This window comes from Anser cygnoides, chromosome 11, assembly GCF_040182565.1.
Source record: "Anser cygnoides isolate HZ-2024a breed goose chromosome 11, Taihu_goose_T2T_genome, whole genome shotgun sequence".
NCBI classification, from domain to species: Eukaryota; Metazoa; Chordata; class Aves; order Anseriformes; family Anatidae; genus Anser; species Anser cygnoides.
This window is the reverse complement of record NC_089883.1, coordinates 18,440,830-18,458,019: the sequence shown is the minus strand read 5'-3', so window position 1 is coordinate 18,458,019 and position 17,190 is coordinate 18,440,830. Positions and strand designations below refer to the sequence as shown.

The following is a 17,190-nucleotide window of genomic DNA, read 5'->3' as shown; positions in this document are numbered from 1 at the left end:
GCTGTTTCAACAACACTAAAGAAATATTTTCATTGTACTCTGAAAGAGAAACATCACTGACCCCCCTACCACTCTTACATTTTATTATGGGTTGTTAAAAAAACAAGCAAGTGTAAGATATATATGTTAGGATGCCATATGACCTCACATTCATGGATTTCAGAAAGGAAAAGATGAGTGTTTCTACATATTCTTTTTTCATCCTAGTGAAAAGAGTGAAACTCATTTTCAGTATCCAGAGTGTCTACACCTGGGGCCTAGATGAAGGGAAGTAGGTAAATAGTTCCAAGTAATTAATGTAATGGCCACAGAAGGAAAGAGGAGTTTCTTCATTTTAAATGTTTGCCTCCATGCCTTGCCCAAAGCAAAACAAGCTATCTGTCTTCTGGTTTGCATTCTCCCAGTGAAAGGTTCCATTTGTCTTATTGTCATTCCAACGTATGCATCATTTACAGCTTTCACTGCTTAAAATATGTAAGTACTGTACAATGCAAGATCTTTGTCTGAGCTTTTAATTTTTTCTAGAATTGTAGACTATTTTAAAAAAAGGAACCAGTAAAGGCAAGTTCAATTTAGATAGCTGGGTAACTTTTGTGAGTGGCTACAGGTTAGGTAAGGAGAGGCTTTGGTATCGTGATGCTTTGCTCCACAATTAAATGGCATCATCTCTTTCTGCACTGGGTGACAGCGGATCTACCACAGAAATTACCAAAACTGATAGGTTATACCCAGACTGGCCATTCTTAAAGACTGAAGAAAGGGCGATGGGTCTTGAGTTCCATATGTTTCTGACATTCAAGTCCTTTAATGTGAGTTGTAGAGATGTGAAAATCTCCAAAATACATTTATGAACTCTCTCCTACAGTTAGAAATGTATGCCAACCTTTTCTCACAAATATTTTATCTAGTAGCTTAGTGATTAGAAGATAAGTGATTAGAAGAAGTCTGGTTCAAGTCTTGACTCTTACTTGAGGCCATTAGATTTGCGTTTCTAACTTCCTATTTTGAGAAACCCAGTATATGGGATGTTTAGGTGATAGCCTTCTAGCTTCTCCTACAGAAGTGAAAACATTGCCCATTAGAAATACTGCAATGGAAAGAGAATTAAGCATGACTATTTAACTTAATAGTACACTCATCAAAGCTGGGGGAAGCCTAGACATCTGTTTCTTCAAATTAGTACTTAGCACTAAATCCTGAGGAAGGTAAGCCCTGTAAGACAAACTCCTTGTCTTCAGTCCATTTTTGTGTTCCCTGCAGTTGCATGACTTGTATCAGGAGTATTTTCCAACACAGGACCTCAGACAATGTCATTTCCTCTATAGAGGAGACTTACCTGATGTATGGGGTAGTTAATATTGCCAGCTCTCACAAAGACAGAATTTCATTTGACTATTCACATGGCAATCCTGTAGTTACAGTCCTAGATAACATAAAGTCCCATTTGTATGATGTAATACACAAACATGTTAAGGAACATGCCCTAACCCGCAAGTTGATAGAGTGATGAATTTGATGTGGAAACTGGATTGCAACAGGCCAAGATCTCGTTAGAAGCCAGCAAACATTTGTTAGGCTTGGTTTGCATTTGAAAGGTTTCCTAATGTAGTAATCTTGGCAAAGTGTCCCCAAAGTAGATGCTGCTGAAGTTATTCAAAAAAGCTTAGAGGGATTCCCTAGACAAAACAAGCTGCACTGACTTGTGTGCTCTAAACAGAGCTTGTAGTAGAGCCTTTTTTTTTTTTTAATAAAATAAAAAAATGCAAAGAGTAAAAGCCTTTGTGACACTATAACTATAACAAATATCTTCTGCAGACCTGGTCTCAAATGAGTGACCACCTGTAAAAGTTTAATTAGCTAAGGCCATATCTAAGAGTACCTTCTCAGGATAGGTATACAAATCCAATATAAGAAGGGAAGTAATTGTTGTTAGGAAAAAAATAGATTAGGAACACTGTGTTTCTGCAGCATATGTTTCATCTCCTCCAAGCATAATTGCCTATACAAGAGAAAGAGTAGTTTAGCTGTTCTAAGTGTACGTTAACAGTATAGTCCTTTTTTTTGAAACAGTCATGTCAGTCAAAGATCACACCTCATCACCTACATGACTGATAGGGCAGTGCTGGCAGAAGCCTGCAACCTAGTCATGGTCTCACAGAAAAGGTCCAGACCTCAGAAATATTAACTTAACTCTAAAGCTGGCTTAATGCAATTCTTATTATTGAAGTCACATTCTTATCTTTCCATGTTTGCAGGCTCTACCCTCTCTGGAAAGAGGTAATATTTCTCAAGTGTATAGAATTAACTAAATAATTTGTTGGCTGTAATGAGGGGAACTTAGAATTCTATACTGAAATGTAAACATATATATGTGTATGTATATATATGTATATACAAAGGGTTGAAGAAAAAAACAGCAGGACAAACTTTAATTCAGTCTGTTGCATCTAGGATATTTTTCCCTGGTAATTCAGTTAAAGGGGTATAAAAAACATATCTTGGAAGAATGGTGGAGCAATCAACCAAAGTACGAAGTAAATCCACCAAGCAAAGTAAAATAAAGTGAAGTTCTTCCCAACAGAATTCCAGATAGCACAATGTGGGAGCATCAACTTCACTTAACTAAAGAAGTTTTGTGAATATTTAAATGACTTTTTTGGAACTTTAAGTTCTTATCCAGGTTTGAATGGCCTTGCAACTAAAAATACACTCTATTTAGTATTTCTTTCAACTTGTTTAAGACAGCATCAATGGTTTTCTCAGAAGATACTATCATTGTTTGACAAAAACATACTTGCAAAAATAAACTAACTCCAGAAAAATTGCCAGGGATGTATTTGGATACAGATGTGGACAGTGACTCTTGCCCACATACAAAATAAAACAGACTAGCAGTGTAACAATTTTCTTTGCTAAATGTAAGCATCTTAACATTGATAAACTTTGAAGACAGAGAAACTGATTGCAGTATATTACTAACATCACTAGTACTTTAAGAGCACCCTCTACAGTCACAAAATGCTATTTAACCAGGAAAAAACTTATCCCAACAGTAAACAGTATTAACTGAAAACTGGAGTATTGGTTTAGTTTCTCAGCACAGCATCAAATCTTTATGAACAGATCTTTATGAGTGTTTGAAGCCCCGGTAAAGACAAGCAGACTTTGCAATGAGTGTCAAAGGTAGATTCTATTTCATCACTAAAGCCTCTGTATTTGAGGATACCTTAAATGTTCTGGGCTGACTCACAATTAGGCTGTGAAGTTCTTCTCTAGACGACGGATGATTGTGGGATCTGAAATGGAAACACAGGTTGGTATTTGTTATTTCAAAAGAAAGCAAGAAATAAACCACAGTAAGGGCCAAGAAGAATTAATTTCCCCGAGTCTGTTTCATTTGCTTTTTCCTGGTTTTAGTTCACAGAACACTTTTTGTAAGAGTTGTACAAAACAAGTAATTATTTCAGACCACAATCAAAACTGAAAAAATAATAATAGAAAAAAATCTCCATAAAATGCTTATACAAATGTACATTCTACTGTTCAAATACTTACGTCTTGCTTTATTTGGAGGTTTGATTAACAATTCTCATAAAGCACATTACAAATCCTCCCTGGAAGTACAAATTGAGGAGAGAGAGGCTAGTGTGCCTCTAAGATTTTCATATACTACCCTTCAGCAACCTTTCAATTTCATGCAAACCCTTCCACCTGCTCCGAACGTGGTGAATCTGACACTATGGTGGTATTATTTGTTGTTATTGCAGTGTAACTCTTTTTTTATAGATGAAATCTTTCATCTGTTGCTTATTAATTTTTCAAATACATACAGAATATATTTTTTTTCAGTTAGGAGAGAGTAAACCTTATTCTACTGTGGCTTTCACTGTCCAAGTGAGTAAAAAAAATTTGTATGTCATTACCTCGTTTTATTTTTCATTGAAAAAGAAAAAGCAAGGGGCTTCCAGATCACTCACTCATTTCCCCCACTTCCTTTTCCCCCTCTTTAGTCTCCAAGTGGTATGTTCAGCCCTAAGTATTTTTCCATGTTAAAATTTGAATAACTGTTCATGTCATATTGAAATGAGTGGGATTGAAGAAGGAATTTTAAGTTAAGCACATGCTTGAGCAGTCTTCTGCATAAGACCTGACAAGAAAAACCTATAAAGGCTGAAAATTCCAATCCTCTAAGACCTGTATGTCTTCCTGGTTTTGCCTAAATTTGCAAAGATGCTGATATTTTCTCATCTTCAGTGCATTGGTAGTTAAGATACTGCATGAGAATCAGGAGTGATGTGTAACCTCTAAAATAGGAGGACCATTATCCTTGTGAGTAGATCCTTAATGTTTCTTATATTGGACATCTCTGAAATGTTATATCTCCTCTGAAATATTGATTCATAAAACTACCTATATTGTCTTCCTTCACCTGATTAAAAGGAGTAGCTACGGATAAAAAACAATCTTAAGAATATTTAAAATAATACTTTTTTTCGGACTTTTTTGTTTCCCTAAATTAATCAGATACGTTTGTCTAAGGAGCAGAATGGTTAAAATGATTATACCCACCAGGTGGTGCTATTGCACAACATCATGAAAGTATACTTGCCGACATACCAAATTAGTTACGTTGAAAGGTTTTAAGTCAGATGCTTCCATAGACTTCCATAGGCTTGAAAATGTTGCCTTATTTTTGTCCAAAAGTCGGGGAACAAAAAGAAGTAATTAAAATATTCATGAATGCCTATAAGGGGGGAAAAAAAGTGAATGATTTTAGCAACATATTTTTACATGGGGTATAGGCAATTTTCTCTCTGTTCCAAAAGTTACTTGAATCTAAAGAATATAGTTAATGTTCTACCTCTCTATTGAAATAATTTAATTTCAGTGGAAATTGAGAGTCTTATCTGGATATTGGTCCTAGCTCTTATCAAAGGCACATCACATCTTCAAGATAGCTGAATATGATGCAAATCCTCATGTGACTTACAGGACTAATTCATAGATACATTATGTAAATTTAACTTCATCCTCTTATAGCTACAGTACATTTTAAAATATAAAAGTAGCGATTTTTAATTTATGTTCTAATTTCCTTGGTATGCTAGTTACGTTTTAAAATGCCTGCATACCCTAAAACAAAATAATCTTCTATATCAATTGCAAACAAAAGAAAGTTACTTAAACAACTTAAGTTACTTTTACTTAAAAAGAAAGGTTAAAAAAAAGATTAGAAATCTGTATTTCTGAGAAACACAGAATATATTCATTCTCCAGAATGTAATATTTGGATGCCAGACTTAAGAATATAGACCTTAATTCTGAAAATATTTATGTTAGACTAAACTTTAAATGATTAAATTTTCTCAACATTAGGCATATGAGTATTATTTTTTGTATTATGGGCAAAAATGTTAAATTACTCAGAAAGTCTCTGCATTATCTTGCTATGATACGTTTTTATTTCAACATAGTACATTCTGTATTCTTCTTTTGTGATTAAATCTTTTGTCTACTTAAGTTGAAAACCATTTTGAGGTATGGATGTGTATCTGCTTGGAGCTCAGTAATGCCAAGTAAGATGTCCTAATACTGAGGGCATTATTATAAAACAGGTAAGAGCAATAGTTTTTGAGAGCTACACCCATAAAGAGCATTGGAGCCATTCAATTTACTATAATGCCAATTCAGTGATGAAGTAACCAATATTTATGATTGCAATGACTGAAATAATGCTGCATTTAAACTTTCTTCATATAAAGACATTGATAATGCTATCAAATTATTAACTTTGCATATTTGTGCAAAATGGAAGCCCCATCTATGCTACCTGCTAAAAAAAAAAAGCTTCTGTAGCATGGGCTCAGCTGAATGCAGGAAGGCTGACCTTGTCCAAACAGGGCTCTGTACACAACAGGAGAGCAGGTAACAGTTACAGTGGTTTCTGGAACTTTAATGTACATGCGCTTGGTAGTATCTAGGATTTCTACAGGCTTTTGTTAGAAAAAAAAAAAAGTCTTTTGTCATTACTAGGATTGCTTGAATGAGGCTAGTGGGTCCACTCGTGGACCCATCCATCATTAAGGTACAAGGGAAGAAAGGTACAAATAGCCAAAAGCAGTCAAACCAGAGGAATGGGAGTTCAGAAAGCCTCACGGTGGCTAGATACAGAAGCGTCAAAAAACTTCAGCTGAAGTTCAGATCAATACTGATTATTCGTTTAATGTAAAAATTAACATATAAACTAGTAATTAGGATTGAAACTATCACATGATCAAACTTTGTGTTGTATTTTCCTGTCAACAGCTTTTAAAGCTGTGTTTTCACCTTCCACTGACCTTGCACCCTTAGAAATCAAGAGAGAGATACTATATTTATGTGCATAAGGTTAACAATTGTACAGTCTTGTATTCAGTAGGAAGAGTATTCATGGACTTCAACTAACTAAAATGAAATAAAATTCTATAGATGACAAGTTACAGGTTAAATCTTCACTTCCTAACTTTTTCTTCAGCAGGGATTAACTAACATAAATTAAAAACTTGCATTTTCCCCTCTTGAAAACATCTGAAAATATTAATTTCCTGTTCTACAATTTCATCCATTATTTTAGACATTTTATTTGCCATGTTTTACTCTCTTAAGAAAGTCCTGCAATGTAAATATGTTTTTGTATAGCTGCCCTAATGGCTGGGATTAGTCAGGCTTTTTTAGAATACTGTTGCACACCTCTCCAAATTGTGTGCCTGGGTTAGAGGCAGAGGGAACCCAGTGCTCTGGGTTGTATCGGTAGTACCCTGACAGCTGCATAGGGCAAAATAAGAAATGACACATGTAAAAGACAGGGAAAACAGCAATAATAAAATAAAAATAATAAAAAAACCTCACCACCGAGGAAAGAGGGGGAAAAATAAGAAAGGTGGAAAAAGAAGAATGGCCTTCCTTTAGTCATCAGGAAGCAGAGGTCATACATTAAAAACCATCTGGTAAAAGTGTAAAATTAAATTTCTTCAAACAACCCAAATTTTCCTCTGGAATTAAATGTATACCAGAGTAAATTTAATATTTTAAATACAGCTGTTCCTCGGTGTTCTGTGCTAACCAAAGTGGTCTAATTTTTATAAAAGCATATTGTCTCATGCTCATTTCACTCAAAAGTGCCTTAGATTTGTATACGTAGTTGAGAATAAATACAGATATAATTTTAGAATCAACTGCAAACATTCTGCTTAAGATAAAACGTTAAGTCAGTAAAAGTAATGTTAGAGATTAGAAAGAAGACATGAATTTTGGCAACTGTTTCTTGAAACAAGAAAGATTAAAATATCTATTTAATATCGAATACACTAATAACAAGGATAATTTTGCTACTTCTTAAGCAATAGACATCTAGACTTTTATAGTGAGCAAATTTGCAATATATATTGTAAAAGATGAGTCAGAAATAGTGTTTCAAAGTACTTATATACTGTGATTATTGAATCAGATCCTTTCCTGTGAGGAAATCAGAAGACTGTAATAAGAAGTCATAGTTCAGTTCAATGTGTAGTCTAATGGTAAGAGACAGAGGTGCATATTGCTTGGAACCAAGCATGGCCCTATAAAACCAAACTTACAGTACAGTCTGACTGTAGAGAGCAGAGCTGAATTTAGTGAGTGCTATACAATACCTGACGTGTGCTGGAGTAGCTGGCAGCTGGAATTAATCTACAGCACAAGCTGCTAGAGCATTACTGTTTGTTTTTGCTTTAGCTGCATACTCCATTTTGTATTGTATTTCACAACTGCTTGATAATACGCTGCCTGGACTGAGAGACATTAATCATAGTGTTGAGCCATTTTTGTAAACAAGGACCATAGCCTTTATTTAAAGGAGAGGAAAAGTAAGTGGCTGAGGGTGGGAAAGGAAATGGTAGCCTGCACTGAGATGGTATTCTGTATATGACCTAACTCCACCTTCAGTGCAATTTTACCTTATTACTGTATTTGTATGCATTCCTTCAAAAAATTCTTACCTCACCAGAAAACCCTGTGTTTTTGCAGTATTCCAGCTGGACTATAGCTCTTACTGAACAAAGTCATAATGCTTTTGCAGCATTACTACACCAAGTGGTCCTATAACTCATGTTTGGAGTATGCCAAAGATCTGTAAGTAACTGCTTGGCAAAACGTTTGACTGAAACTAGTGTCTTCATGGACATTTAAAAGTTCAGATTAAACTTTCCGCAGGGGCATATAAAGTTTAGGATAGAATTTTGAGTTAAAATCCAGTGAAAGCTCTCTTTTTCAGTCTGGGATGCTCACAGTCTAAATGGGAGTTTTAGCAGTTGTGCTGGTCCCATCTTCGACTTTTTAAAATACAAAATATATAATATGAAACAACTTCCGTGAAACTCAGAAATGCAGAACAGAAGGATAATTTCCTATGCACTTTAATACTGAGCATTCCACGTACCAACTGCATTGCCTGAGCTGCTAGCTGATACGTAAGGTATTATGAAAAAAAAAATTATTATAGACTCCATAATAATGGCTACTAGTCATCATAACTTGGTTGTCTTAGCTAGAAAATAATACTTTATGCTGTTTTCTGGTTTGCTTCTAAGTGCAATGGAAATGTATTATTGTATAACACTGATTAGCACCTGTTTTAATTAACATCTAACAATAACCTGAAAATTATAGGTGTATGCACCTCTTTACTGAAGCATTTTCTTGCCTATACAGTTCCGTCACACATTACAAAACTACAGTAAGAGACTGAACAAACTGTCAGCCCATTTCTTCACACTTTAATTGTAATAAAATACAGACGTGTATCTGTGAGCTCAGCTGACTGACATCTGCCACGTAGTTCATGTAACTCTGAGGAAAACGGTTTAATTACTTTTGTTTCTTTCCCATTCTTTGATTCTCAGTTTTACCAATTAGAGGAGGGTTGGAGGGTAAACCTTGTGTACATTTTGAAAACAGCAGTGAAAGGAGCTAAGCAAACTATATCAATCTTTTACTTAAATAGCTCCAGAATTAGTCATGGGCTCTGGTTATGTGAAAAAATATATATGAAAAGCAAGTGCCAAAATACATTAAAAAAAGCAAGGCGGCAACAAAAGTTCTGGCTGTTCTGGCTCATATGCATTTTCTGTCAGATCAACTTAATACATCAAAAGCAAAAAAAATCTGAAATAGTACAACTATGGCTTTCCTTTTAACAAACATTTTGAAGGAGAATTAATTTAGCACATTATGTATAGATGCATTTTTCCACGACAGCAGTCTATATAGACCCTGTCACCCTAATACTTCCATCCTCTTAGCAAAGGAAAACATTTAAATGTCTGCAAACATGTCATTAGTTGGTTCTTTAGAAAATTGTTTAGAATTTTTCCAATTACCACAGTTCATAGTTCTGTCTACTGATTAACCATCAGTATAGTATTTTATCACAAGCTACTGCTCTCATATTGCTACTTCTTTATCAACTTATTTTGCTTTATCTCATTTTGCTGTTCTTGCAGGTACAAATACAGACTTAGAATACTAAAGAATGTGTTTCTTTACCTTCTCAAAGTGCACTTATTTTTAATGTGTTGTAGATTTGTGTGAACTTTAGCATTTTTTTTTTCCAGCACAGAACCTAAAACTGGATTGGGTGCCCCAGAAATGCTTTTATTAATGTTGTATTGGGAGTAGTCACTTTTCTTGTTGAACCTCTTCTCTTCACACATCTTAACTAAGATAGGGGCATTCTCTACCACAAATCCATACGATTCCTTAAAGTTTGCATTGAAGGCATTTACTAACTAGGCTTTTTTTTTCCACATATATGTAACAGCAGAGCAGCTGTGGCATAAATGTGAGGAGCAGTGATCTCCTGTACAGCTGCATTGGAAAGACATGTGCCTATCCATGCTCCTCCAGCAGAACAAGTCTGTAAGTGGTTTTCATGACTTAAATACTGAATTTTTCTTTTTTGCGTTCACTGCCCTGTATTTCTCTGTCTATTCTTGACACAGACCTATTTTATTTTTCTTTCCCTGTACATTTGCTATATCCTTTTTTTTTTTTTTTTTTTTCTGGCAATGCTGCTTGGTGTAGGTGGTTCAAATCTTGAGAACAAATTTCTGATAGTGTAAAATATTAACTGAGGCCAAACTTGTGAGTTGCTTATGGTCACTCAAGGTTTTCTTGTTAGTTTTTTTGAAGACACTTACAAACTCGGGTCCTTAGTACTGAGCCTTCCTTCACATACGGGTGAAGGGGGACACACTGCAGCAAGGCAGCGCTTCGGTTCTCACTCCATGTGTAGAATGTTCTGGAAACCTGCACATACCTTGTTGGGCTATCTCCAGTCTAACCGAAGATATTGTGAAAATGACCCAAAAGAAGGCAGCCTCGGCGTGCCCAAAGGTGGCGGTGCCTGTGCTCTCCCTGCCCGCTCCAGCCAGCGGCCCGGCCCCTCCGCCCTTCCCTCTCACCTCCACCCGCCCGGCCCGGCCCTGCCCGGAGCCGCCTCAGCTCCTCCCGCTGACGGGGGAGAACAGCCCCGGCCGCCGGGTGGCCCCCAGCAGGCGGTACCTGGGCCCGGCGCTGGGCTGCAGCTGCAGAGGATTATTCTAGCCGCCCCTTTTCGTCCTGGCACCGTTTCCCGCAGCCTGAACAAAGTAGGAGCAGTTGCGCGTGGTTTTGTTTGTTTGTTTTTGTGTTGTTTTCCGCTGTTTGCGGTTTATAGGTATGCTTCGGGCGGCTCCGGCCTGAGGCAGGCCCGCACTCCCCTCACGGAGCCCAACAGCCGCCCGTGGGCGGGAAACGGCCGCGCGCGCCCGAGGCCGCCCCTCTCTCACCTGAGGGAGCGCCCCCGCAGGGCTCGGCACGGCACGGCCCGGCACGGCACCGGCCCCGGCCCCGGCCCCCTCCCCCGCGGGAGGAGGCGGGCGGTTGGCGCTCGGCTCCGGCGGCGAGCCCGGCGCAAAGTTGCTGGGGATCCCGATCGGAGGGCAGCGCTTCGGGACGGGTGAGGAGAGGCGGCGGCTCGGGGAGCCGGGGTAGGGGGGGCGGCGGCACCGCGGATCTTCTCACGGGGCCGGCACCGCGTGGCGGGGACGAAAAGCGGGGCTCCTCCGCCGCGCCCCGTTCACCACCAGCGCTCCGGAGGCCGAGGGCGCCGAGCCCTGTCCGGGCGTGAGGGAAGAGCGGCGCGGCTCTCCCCGAGGGCCGGCGGGGAGGGCGCGGGGCGCCTCAGCGGGAGCCTTGCCCTCAGGTGGGCTGAGGGGGCGCTGAGGGGAGCTGGGGGCCGGGGGCCGCCCGCATTCCTCGGGGGATTCCTGGCATTCCTGAGCCGGGGTCACTCGCACTTCTTCGGCTCCCTTTTACGCCCCGAACGAGCGTATTTTTGGGAAAGGGTGTGTCCACGCCGTGTGTGTTCGGCTCCGTGGGAAAGGCTGCGAGTGGCGGTTCAGCCATCTCATTCTTCTTCCCAATTAACTTCACATCTGATACAACTTATGTCCCTCCCATGCGATGACAACTTTATGGGGAGATCAGTACTGCGATAAAACTTTTGTGGTGAATTTGGATTAGCATCTCCAGTTGATAAAAGAATAGTTGTACAGCTTTTATCTTCTGTTTTTCACTTTTGCATGTAAGCTTGCTTGAGTGTCGAGTTCTCGATTCTTTTTTTCGAGGCAAAATATTTTTAAAAAAAATCCCTGCATTACAGTTGGAATAATTATCAAGGTAGAAATAGTGGAAACCTCTCCTGGAAAGTGGTTTTATTTATCTGAACATCTGCTTGCATGCATTCATACAAGGTGAATCCTGTAGATGAATCAGAAGCCCCCTAGGATGTAGTGATTTGTGGTATCTGTACGGAAGATACTCATGTGAATTTGGGGGATTCAGTGTCTGATGCTTTTTGTGACAACAAATGGTGTCACATCTCACCGTTAAGGTTCACCTTATAAAGCTGGTTTTAACAGACCTTTAAAACTTCGATAAAAGTTTTATGAAAATGGCAAAAACAAAGCACTGATTACTTTTTTTTAAGGTGCTTTATGAAAACTTGTTTTGCTAGCAATTATTTTGTCTAGAAATGCCATTATTTTCTTAAATTCTCTTTTTTTTCTCTCACTCAGAATAAATACTCTTATGCACACTGTGTACTAAACTAGGTGTGATTACTGTTGGGTAATATAAGGGTATACAATGTAGCTAATACAAATGTTTTTGCCTTTTTTTTTTCTTTTACTGGAATGTAAGTTAGAACTCAGGTTTTTCTTGTGAAAAGATTAGAAATGGAAAGAAAACTTGCATGTGGTATTTGGGTGTACCATTGGTAGTGTGGTAAGCAGAATGTTATACCAAGGGATTAAAAAAGTGTGTCATGTTATGAGTAGCAATTAAAATACTTTTTATTGCATATTATTATTTGCCTTAGAAATAGTCAGCTATACTTGCATCTATGATCTTCAGCAGAGTATAATATTATCTGTGTAGCTGTTCACAAGTTTTAAACAGAAAACTCAGTAATATTAGAAAACAATACTTCCACTTCTGATTTAAAATTGATGTAAGATAGTAAGATGGATTATCTTTCACGTAATAGAAGATAATCATTATTAGAAGATTTTTTCAGGTTAATATTGAGATTTCTTATAATCATCTGGTATTTGCATGTACATTTTTGAAGTATAGAGGTGTTTTTCAAATGTATTAATCATTGATTAAAAAAAATATGTAGTTCATTTACATACACCTTAAGTTGCAGTTGACAACTATTTCTAAGCCCACTTCAGAGCAAATGCACACTGGAAAGGATTATTTTTTTGCTAATGTCCATTATATTATGAAAGTAATGAAAAAGCCGGGGTAATCATTGCTAATCTATGTGCTTACAGAATTTGTGGTGATATCTCAAACAGGCTGTTTTAGGCTGCCTGAATTGCCTGCAAGCAGACCAACTTAGTATGATTTCTGTTAATTGCATTATTTAGATTCTCACTGTCACTGGTAAAATGTCTGAGAATGCACTTAGGTTTCCTCTGATGGGGTATACATAGTGGGTGTGGAATTTAATTTATGGTAAAAATGTTTTGTGATGCAGTGGTGGAGTGAGGTACTGAGGTAAAATTCCTGTGCGGGGAATTTTACCTCAGTAAAAGGATGCCAAAGCAGAAACAAAGAATTTGTGACAATATTTTGTTTCTTTTGTATTGTGTAATAGGAAGTTGATCTTTCTGGCAGTATTGGTGAAACTGGTTTGTCTAGAGTGTGCAATGTCACCTGAAATGTGTAGGTGAAATGGTGTGACCTCAAACTTGAATTTTTAAATTGTTATGGAGCAATGTGAGGTGAACATACTTGCAGAGCTTTGTTGCAATGAATTTATTAAGCCTGGACTACAGTGGGCAGGCTATTAATTTAAAAATAGCTGCCTTAAGGATTTGGGGGCCTAATAATTCTGCTGATGTTAGAAATTAACCAAAAGTAGTCCACCATAGTTTCATTCTGCACCCTGGTGTTTTACCACTTCTGCTTTTTTAAAGACATAGTCGTAGTGATTTTGATGATGTTATTATCTGTCATTTTTACTATGTTGAAAGCTGAAATTGTGTGTTTTGTTGTCACGCATGCAAACCTGATTATGTCAAATGATGTTCAGCCTAGGGTAGTAAGACAGGTCTACGTGTCTTAATAGAAGGGGGTGTATTAGCAGTCTGGTCAAGATCACTGATGCTAGCAGGTTTCTGAAAAATGACAATGAACACTAAAGTTGTGGGGACATTTTTTCCCACCTCTGCACTATGTCTATGCTGAACAGCAGCAGAAATTACAGAGCTGCATACTGTCTTGGTGTTCAGATAAAGCAGGCTTAATGATCAACTGTGTCTTGAATGGCCAGGATGGGGTGAAGGTACTGGAATTTCTAACAAACTGTGTACTGGGGAATATGGTGGTCTTGATGCATTCTCAGCTTAGGTTTGGCATTTCACGGGTGGTTTTTGCATGTCTTGAATGCTGTGTTGGTAGTTTGTGCTTTAAATTGCTTGAGGGAAAGTACTTTTTGTATTCATGGAGTGATTGTTTCAGGCGTGTTTATCTGGAAACATTAACACCTTTCAGAAACTGCTTTGACCTCGGTTCTCAGAGTTAGTTAAATCTAAATGGTAACATTTTTCAGTATATCTAAGTATGACAATTTAATGTTTAAGACTGAAAAATTAACACGTTAGGAATATATGTGTTGTCGATCTAGTGAAGTGGTAGTCATGGAGTCACTACTGTTTGGGATTAGAGCTCAGTGTGTTTGCTGTGACCTTGAACCATCTCTGCCAACAGAGCTGGCAGCCTCCTTGAAGGAGTTTATCCAAGTGTAGCCTTAAATCCTTCTGGTTTATGTGAAACAGAATGAATGACAAAATCCACAGCCAACCATTTTAAGTACCTAGTGCAGTTTTTCTTTGTATGCCTTTAACTAAATTTTTCGCCAAGATGAACTATGCTTTTTAAATGAAATTAATCCATCTTTTTTTATTTCCAAGATCCAGTAACCCCATTGTCAGTAACAGATCTAAAACGAAAGTTCTATAATAATTTTCTCAAGTTCCACTTTATTTTGTTAAAATCATAGAGCAATGAGGAATAGAGGTGATTGGAAAAATATTTTAGAAAGCACTTCCACTTAAAAAAAAAAAAAAAAAGGCACAACAACGAAAAACAACTCAAACCACCAGCAAGACTGGTAAGACTGGAAGATGTCTCATTTATTACTGCCACTGCCCCTTCTTTGAGGGTCTCCGTGCTGTGAGGGGCCGGCACGCCAGGAGCGTTACCATTCAGATAGCCGCATGCCTCTCAGCAGTCTGAGCATAACAAGAGTTTGACTCCAGGCATCTGCAGAGCTTAATGACTCTTCAGTTATATGTAAATTACTTACACCATTTTAATGTAGCTAAAATGCCACTCTGGAAACTATGAATATACTACGGACAGGGGACTGGTTGGCTAGGCTGGCTTTGGTTATGCTTTCATATGTATGTGCGTGCACATGCCATTTTTGTGGGTGTGCACGTGTGCATAAGTAAAATGTCACAGACACTTGCAGATAGTGTATAAGCAATTCTATTGAAGGCTACCTCTAAGAGCTGTTGAAGTTCAGTGAGAGGGGAAAATGTGTTTTATTCATATAAAATCTCTCAGAAGTGGGTACTGATTTGTGATCTGTTTCAACAGAAAGCATAACATAAAAGTGGGTAAAATTTGAGCTTTGATATAGAGGTTATGTGAATCAAGCTCAGAATATTTTGTTAGGCCTTTAGAAGCTGTGAATGGGTTGGGGTTTGCCTTCATACAGTCCTTTGCAGACCATTATCTGTTTAGACTGGTGGAACAAATGTCTGTTATTTGCTCCCCTAATTGGTGCAACAGCAGCAGCCTTTATTTACAAGAACAATTGGTATGTAATGCTACCACTTTAACCCTCATAAAGAAGCAGGCCTACCTCTCATTCCCCCCTAGCTTCACATCCTCCAGTGGGAGGGCGAGAAGAGCGGAGGCTTGTGGGAGCTGGTTAAGCTTGAGCTCAGTGTAGGAGCACGGTCCGCACTGGGCAGCTCTGGCCGTGTAGACTCTGTAAGCCTCCGAAGTGATGTGGTCCTGGCGGAGCAGTCCAGCTCGCCGTGGAGCTCCCTAGTCCCTGCCTATGCCTCTGTGACCAAGCGTGATGATATCATCTTGTTGTCTTGTGGTGGCTGGGCTCAGCGCCCACAGTTCTGACTGTGTATTTAAATTCTAAAATTCATGGTTGAGTTAGTTGAAAGAAGCTAGATGGGTATGAAGCCAAGTGTTTAAAGAGTACAATGTAGTTAAGACAAAACTTAACAATAGAAATATGGGAGCCATAACCGGCTTGAATACACATGAAGCTGCGGCCCTATGTTGGCTGGGTAAATCTGACTCCTAAAGTCTACTTTATATGTAGTTTTTGTACTTAAATGCTTATGAATATCTTCTTAGAGACGAACCTTTTTGTGTATGTCTTCATATAGGTTAGTTAGTGCATCTTGGTCTCTGCATGCAGTTTTACTAGTATTGTGCCTCCTTAATTTTATTTAGAAATAAGCTATGCTCTTGAAATCAAGGTTATGCTGGTTGCATTTGTCGTAGATCAGTTGTATTGCTGTAACTGTGATTTGTACAGTGAACATTATTACATTTTTTGTGTGAAAATACTGAAGGTGATCTTGTGATATGTGACATCTAAAGACAAGGAATAATTTTGGAGTAGGAGAACGCTTTTTTTAAAGTAATATTAAAAATAATTTTATGTTCTTGAAGCACTAGCAGAACTTTTTAATTAAGGTTGCTCTCTTTCCATTTTTTTGAGAAAGGCTTTCTAAAAGACACTTTCATTTTAACAGAGTTGAGATTTTTGCCTGAGACTGTACAAGCTATCAACAGGATACCCTCTTCTATTTAAACAATAATGGTGTCATTGGGATGTAATAAGATAATTTCCTTTGGAACAAAATACAAAGTTTCTAACACTGACAATTGGAGGAAAATGTAGTGAAACAACATAGAATCTCTTGTAGAGTGAGTCTAATCACATCAGATGTTTGGATACAAACCAGCTATTGTATTTGAAATCACAAACTGCTTTTAGAATCTGTAAGTATCCTTGTGTTACTCATCTGTTGTTTCTGTCAATTCTTCTATAGATACTCAATCTGATAACCTAGAAGAGACTATATAAAAGTTCAACTTTGACTTTATTTTTTTAACCTTTTCTTTTGCGAGTTTGTCATAAAAACAAGTAAAAATTGAGTGTAGTCATATCATGTGTATATAATTAACTCTGAGATAAGTATTCACAGGGTTTTGTTGTTTGCTTTCTCTCTGAATTTAAAGTTTATAAAAGTTAATTGTACTGCAGTGGTGTCAGGATACTTGGCAAGCTGATAACCCCAGTAGATTGGATTCACTGCTACTGGCAAAGAAGAGTTTGTACAGCTCTGTTAGCCTCTGTGGGACACAAAACACTATAGTGGTATAAATGCACTTAGGCCTATATAAAGCTTGTACAAACATAACTATTAAAAAACAAGTGTAATGCTCCATCTTCCTCCAGTGATTTTACTGAATACCATATTGTACATGACCTGGGACAAGCTGAGACAGCAGACATGAATT

At 38.0% G+C, this 17,190-nt stretch overlaps 1 protein-coding gene and 1 long non-coding RNA gene across 12 annotated transcripts in view; one reads left to right on the top strand and one right to left on the bottom strand.

Annotated features, from left to right (window-relative positions):
- The window catches only part of LOC106033697 (uncharacterized), a 33,754-nt gene extending 22,771 nt beyond the window's left edge, over positions 1 to 10,983 (bottom strand). For 3 of the 5 annotated variants that reach the window (XR_010834328.1, XR_010834327.1, XR_001205484.3), the window contains exons 1-3: positions 10,579 to 10,716; positions 4,618 to 4,744; positions 3,227 to 3,296 (exon numbers count right to left, since the gene is read on the bottom strand). This is a non-coding gene — a long non-coding RNA (uncharacterized lncRNA). Of the gene's footprint in view, positions 1 to 3,226; positions 3,297 to 4,617; positions 4,745 to 10,333; positions 10,518 to 10,578; positions 10,717 to 10,844 lie in introns of those variants that run through there. The other 2 variants (XR_007161923.2, XR_001205485.3) reach the window with 2 other exon arrangements.
- Positions 9,858 to 17,190, top strand: part of CGNL1 (cingulin like 1) — a 55,309-nt gene continuing 47,976 nt past the window's right edge. For 4 of the 7 annotated variants that reach the window (XR_001205482.3, XM_048060279.2, XM_013177359.3 and 1 more), the window contains exon 1: positions 10,880 to 11,014. The gene's annotated coding sequence lies outside the window, so the exon portion shown is untranslated. Of the gene's footprint in view, positions 9,934 to 10,533; positions 10,665 to 10,879; positions 11,015 to 17,190 lie in introns of those variants that run through there. The other 3 variants (XM_013177356.3, XM_013177357.3, XM_048060280.2) reach the window with 3 other exon arrangements.